The sequence below is a fragment of the Aquarana catesbeiana genome, linkage group LG13 (genome assembly GCF_042186555.1).
Source record: "Aquarana catesbeiana isolate 2022-GZ linkage group LG13, ASM4218655v1, whole genome shotgun sequence".
Lineage (NCBI taxonomy): Eukaryota > Metazoa > Chordata > Amphibia > Anura > Ranidae > Aquarana > Aquarana catesbeiana.
The window spans coordinates 222,156,698-222,162,483 of record NC_133336.1 but is presented as its reverse complement, the minus strand read 5'-3'; positions in this window follow the sequence as shown (position 1 = coordinate 222,162,483).

Below are 5,786 nucleotides of genomic sequence, written 5' to 3'. Positions count from 1 at the left end.
GTGACTGCGTCCTCTGCCTGTCGTGTCTTCCTTACACTCGCACAATGTGACTGCTGAGTCACTCCGCCCACAACAGTTCAGAGCTTTGAATGATGCTGGACAGTTAACCCGCCATGACAGTTTCTTCTGTCTCTGGGAGGACTGTACTGGTGAGTTCTAGACATGTGCAGAACGAAAAAAGTTGTTTCGATTTTGTTTTTTACATAAATTAATTTAATTCATTTTTGGAATTAATTTTATTTGAATCGATTAAAATTTTTCGAATTGAATTCAAATCGAATTCCATTCTATATCCAATTTATTCTATTCACAATTTGAATTTCTGAAAATGGTTATAATTTTTATATTCTTGCTATTCTCTTCTTATCTGTTTAGACTATTTTAGTCTTTTCTATAGTCAATTCTATTCCTTTTTTTTTTTTTCTATTCAATTCGAATTTATTTTATTCAAATTTTTGAAAATTGTTATATTCTTTCTATTCTATTTTTCTATTCTGTTTTACTTTATTCTTTTGTTTTCTATTCTGTCTTTTTTTTCTATTCTATTCTATTCTTTTCTATCCTATTCCTCCTATTCCTTTTTATTTTCTACTCAAATTTTGTCAAATTTTGAGATTTAGTTTAAATTTGTTATTATTTTAATTCCGAAATTTGGATACTTAGAACAAAAGTCAGAATTTTAATTCTGAACGAATCAAACCACTCATGTCTAGCGAGTTCCCAGCTCCGCCCGCATGATATCCTCCTTTTTTGAGGGGTTCCCACTTTCCTCGGCTGGATGATTTCATATATTATGGGTGGAGCCAGGAATACAACCAGGAAATATTCACCAATCAGACCCCCCATGAGAGATGGGCTCCTTGCACTCTGCCCACAAATATCACTTTCGGGTGAAGTGGCCCCGCCTCCTTACAGTAACATCGGGTTATTTCACCCAACAACTGAGACAAGGTAAACTCCACCCCCATTAAATGTGAAGCCGTCCTCCCCTGTCAGAAGCCTTGGTTGGAAGCTGAGTCTTGGGCTGCCTGCGGCCTCCAGGATGTCGCTTGCTGTGAAGCTGAAGAAGCTTGGCTTGTATCTAGAAGGAGACAGCTCCAACCTGAGGCTTCTCACCTGGGTGGAGCCTTGTACCACCTGGGGATCTGCAATGAGATGACGGAGCAGAAGCTCTCTATTTTTTTTTTTTTTTTTGCTGTGTCCCCCATTAGGGAGATCCTCTCTCACTTCCTGTCGTGTCACTAGAACAGAAAGTGAAGACACATAGTGGGGGTAAAAAAAAAAAAACAAGTCCTAGGAGTTTTGCTACAGATAAACTCAGACTGAACAAGAGGTATGATGGAGAGTTGACCCTCCCCTCCATTATCCTCTGACTGAGCCCCTAATCTCCACCCAAATGATCGCTGTGTTCTCGGCTCCGCCCCTTATCCAGCACGGGACGCCACAGCGAGAGATTGCTGGTTGGGAGCAACGTGAAAGTTCTGCTGAATCTGGCTCCCCAGTGGATTATATTGAACTCTTGTACTGTGCGATGATGGCGGCTTGCCTGTTGTCTGTGAAGCTTCTGTGCAAACCTGATTGGCCAATTGGATTCAGACTCCGCCCCCCTACAAGCTTTGCCCAACCCCCCCAGGAGCCTCCACATGTGGTTATAGGTGAACTCCGGGCAGAAATAATCCTTCAGAATCCATAATTACAGAATGATCCAAAAATCAGCTAATAGAAGTGTGCGATCCTTCCCTTCTACTGGCTTCCTGCTGGGAGGGGGCGGGGCTATCAGTCTCAGAGGAGGGATCTCAGTGACCACTCTAGTCCAATAAGGAGGCTGGGGGCGGGGCAGTGACTGAGCTGTGTTGTCAATGCAGACTGGAGAAAAGTGAGGTCAGCCTCCTGGCTGAACCCCGAGCCCGGCTGAGCAGAATCGAAAATCTTCCAGAAGGGCAAATGGATGCCATGTGTGTGCGAAACAGTCCGACTCTGACCCCACCCCCAGACTCAACACCTGACCCCACCCCCACACTCAACACTCTGACTCCACCCCCAGACTCAACACTCTGACTCCACCCCCAGCCTCAACACCTGACCCCACCCCCAGCCTCAACACCTGACCCCACCCCCAGCCTCAACACTCTGACCCCACCCCAGATTAATCACTATGACCCCACTCCCAGACTCAACACTCTGACCCCACCCCCAGCCTCAACACCTGACCCCACCCCCAGCCTCAACACTCTGACCCCACCCCAGATTAATCACTGTGACCCCACCCCCAGACTCAACACTCTGACCCCACCCCCAGACTCAACACTCTGACCCCACCCCCAGACTCAACACTCTGACCCCACCCCCAGACTCAACACCTGACCCCACCCCCAGCCTCAACACTCTGACCCCACCCCAGATTAATCACTATGACCCCACCCCCAGACTCAACACTCTGACCCCACCCCCAGACTCAACACTCTGACCCCACCCCAGATTAATCACTGTGACCCCACCCCCAGACTCAACACTCTGACCCCACTCCCAGACTCAACACTCTGACCCCACCCCAGATTAATCACTGTGACCCCACCCCCAGACTCAACACTCTGACCCCACCCCCAGACTCAACACTCTGACCCCACCCCCAGACTCAACACTCTGACCCCACCCCCAGACTCAACACTCTGACCCCACCCCCAGACTAAACACCTGACTCCACCCCCAGACTAAACACTCTGACCTCTGACCCCACCCCCAGACTCAACACTCTGACCCCACCCCCAGACTCAACACTGTGACCCCACCCCCAGACTCAACACTGTGACCCCACCCCCAGACTCAACACTGTGACCCCACCCCCAGACTTTACACTCTGACCCCAGACTCAACACTGTGACCCCACCCCTAGACTCAACACTGTGACCCCACCCCCTAGACTCAACACTGTGACCCCACCCCCTAGACTCAACACTGTAACCCCACCCCCTAGACTCAACACTGTGACCCCACCCCCAGACTCAACACTCTGATCCCACCCCCAGACTCAACACTCTGATCCCACCCCCAGACTCAACACTCTGATCCCACCCCCAGACTCAACACTCTGATCCCACCCCCAGACTCAACACTGTGACCCCACCCCCAGACTCAACACTCTGATCCCACCCCCAGACTCAACACTGTGACCCCACCCCCAGACTCAACACTGTGATCTCTGACCCCAGACTCAGTATTGTGGGGGTCATGCTGATCCTTTGATCACATGGATGATTAGGGGAAGTATTGAAGTCAGAGGATCAGTATCACATTTACCAGGACCCCTCCTCCAACCGCGATCCCCAGAGTCACCCCCTGACCTCTGACCCCCCATATGGGGGGATTGTGGAGATGCTTTGCCCAAGAGCTTGCACTCTACAATTCCCACCGCTCAGGGCGGAGCTACAAAGGGCATGCTGGGACTTGTAGTTCTCCCCATAGAGATAATAGTACATTGTATACATTATATTATTATCTGTCTCTCGGACAATGTTGGGACTTGTAGCCCCGCCCCTGATTCCATTGATTGATGTTTTGGTGACTGGGTGTGTTTCAATTTGAGAGAGGCGTGGCCTCCTTACTTCACCGCCCACCAACCACCCTTGAATGTTGTGACAGGTGATTCCCAGGAATGGTGCCACTGGCCGGGGGATCACTGGGAAAGCAGAGCGGCACCTCCACTCCCCCATGTGGAAGGGGCTACCAGAGATGCACCAAACCTGGGCTGACAGCAGGCTGTGGGTCAGAAATCACCTCAAAGAGGAGTTGGGTGATGTGTGAGGAGATCACACCCGCCAGACACTTCTCTGTGGGGTCACCAGACATGGGGTGTGTCCATCTGTGGGGTCACAAGATGCGGTGTGTCTCCATCTGTGGGGTCACCAGACACGGGGCGTCTCCATCGGTGGGGTCAGCAGACTCGGCGTGTCTACATCTCTGGGGTCACCAGACTTGGGGCGTCTCCATCTCTGGGGTCACCAGACACAGGGCGTCTCCATCTCAGGGGTCAGCAGACACAGGGTGTCCCCATCTGTGGGGTCAGCAGACACGGGGCGTCTCCATCTGTGAGGTCAGCAGACACAGGGCGTCCCCATCTGTGAGGTCAGCAGATATGGGGCGTACCCATCTGTGAGGTCAGCAGACACGGGGCGTCCCCATCTGTGGGGTCAGCAGACACGGGGCGTCCTTGTTTGATGGTGGGGATGGTGTTCTTGGGGTCATAGGTAGCATTCCTCCACCTCCAAACACGGTGAGTTGAGTTGATGCCAAAGAGCTCGATTTTGATCTCATCTGACCAGAACACTTTCACCCAGTTCTCCTCTGAATCATTCAGATGTTCATTAGTAAACTCCGGACGGACCTGTCATACTTACCAACTGTCCCGAATTTTCTGGGACATTTCCAGGATTTAGACTATTTTCACGATATTATTGTTTCCCGAGAAATGTCCAAAGAAATCAGTTTTTTTATGATTTTCTGACGACGACGCCTGCTGCCGCTAGAGGTCCGCGGCCGGCGGAGACATTAAGAAGACCAGGAACACAGCTGGGCAGCTAGACGGAGCTCCTGTGTCGCCGCTCCTAATCTCAGCTCGTTACCTGTATAGAAGACACCTGGGAGCCAGAAATCTTGCCGATTGATAACGTGAGCATTCCCCTTTAAAGGTAGTCTACTAGAATTGCTAAATTACTGATAAGAGTAACAGAAAGGGTCCTCACAATTGAGATATCCAGGATCTTCGGCTAGCCTGGCGTTGGTGCACTTGGTGTCCTGTTGAGCAGGATAAACAAAGGGGTACTTGAAATTATCCTGGTAGGCAAAAATGAGATTTAGGATGCTAGCAGTATCCTGATAGGCAAAGTGGAATGTAGTGACTGTTCAGCAGGGTGCAAGTGTTCCTACAAATGTGGGCACTGGTGAGGCAATGTTGCCTGACTACCATGTCTTTAAAGACGGGCAAACGCCCGCTCACCCGTCCTGCGGCAAAAGGATCAAGAGACCAGTTCCCCGAAAGGCCCGACTGGCCACCTTGTACCCGGATCACCCCACGCCGTCAGGAACACCTGGAGATATAGCCGGGATCCCTCTCAGGCTGGATGTCCGTCGCCGTCCGACTCCCGGAACCGTGACAGGATCAGCACCCCGACCTCTGGAGCTGTGGCTGGATGGATCCCCTCCTTGGGTAACAGCAGCCCCTCAGATCACGTCTGTGTCTCTCTCACTCCATCCACTGACTTTTACCTCAGGACACAAAATGGAGTCTTTTACTTTCCTGTCAGCAAAGCCTGCTGGGATTTGTATTTCTCCCTACATACCAGTCTATGGGGCCGTTTTGCATGGGAACTGCATGTCCCAGAATCCATTGCAGCTCTCCCTGCAGTTCAGTACAGTCTCTCCCATTGGCTGTTGTAACTGTGCCTTTAATTGTTTTTTTTCTTCTGGCCAATAGGGGCACAAGAGAGGCTGCTGAATGCACAGCTCTGTGTGTGTCAGTTCACATTACATTACTCAGTCAGTGAAAACAGGAAGAAGGAGGGGGGGGGGGAGCCCATGCAGACATGACAGCCAGCTCTCTCCCCTCTTGTACATGCAGTCATCTGTGTTAATGTAAGTCTTTGGCTGCAATACCCGCTACACCTTATTACTGGACAGTCTGCTTTATACAGTTTTCTTGGTCACCTACCACCTTAAATCAGAACTTCATCTAAACCAATATAACGTCTAATTTTACTTTCTCATAGATGAATTTACTTTTTCTGCAATGT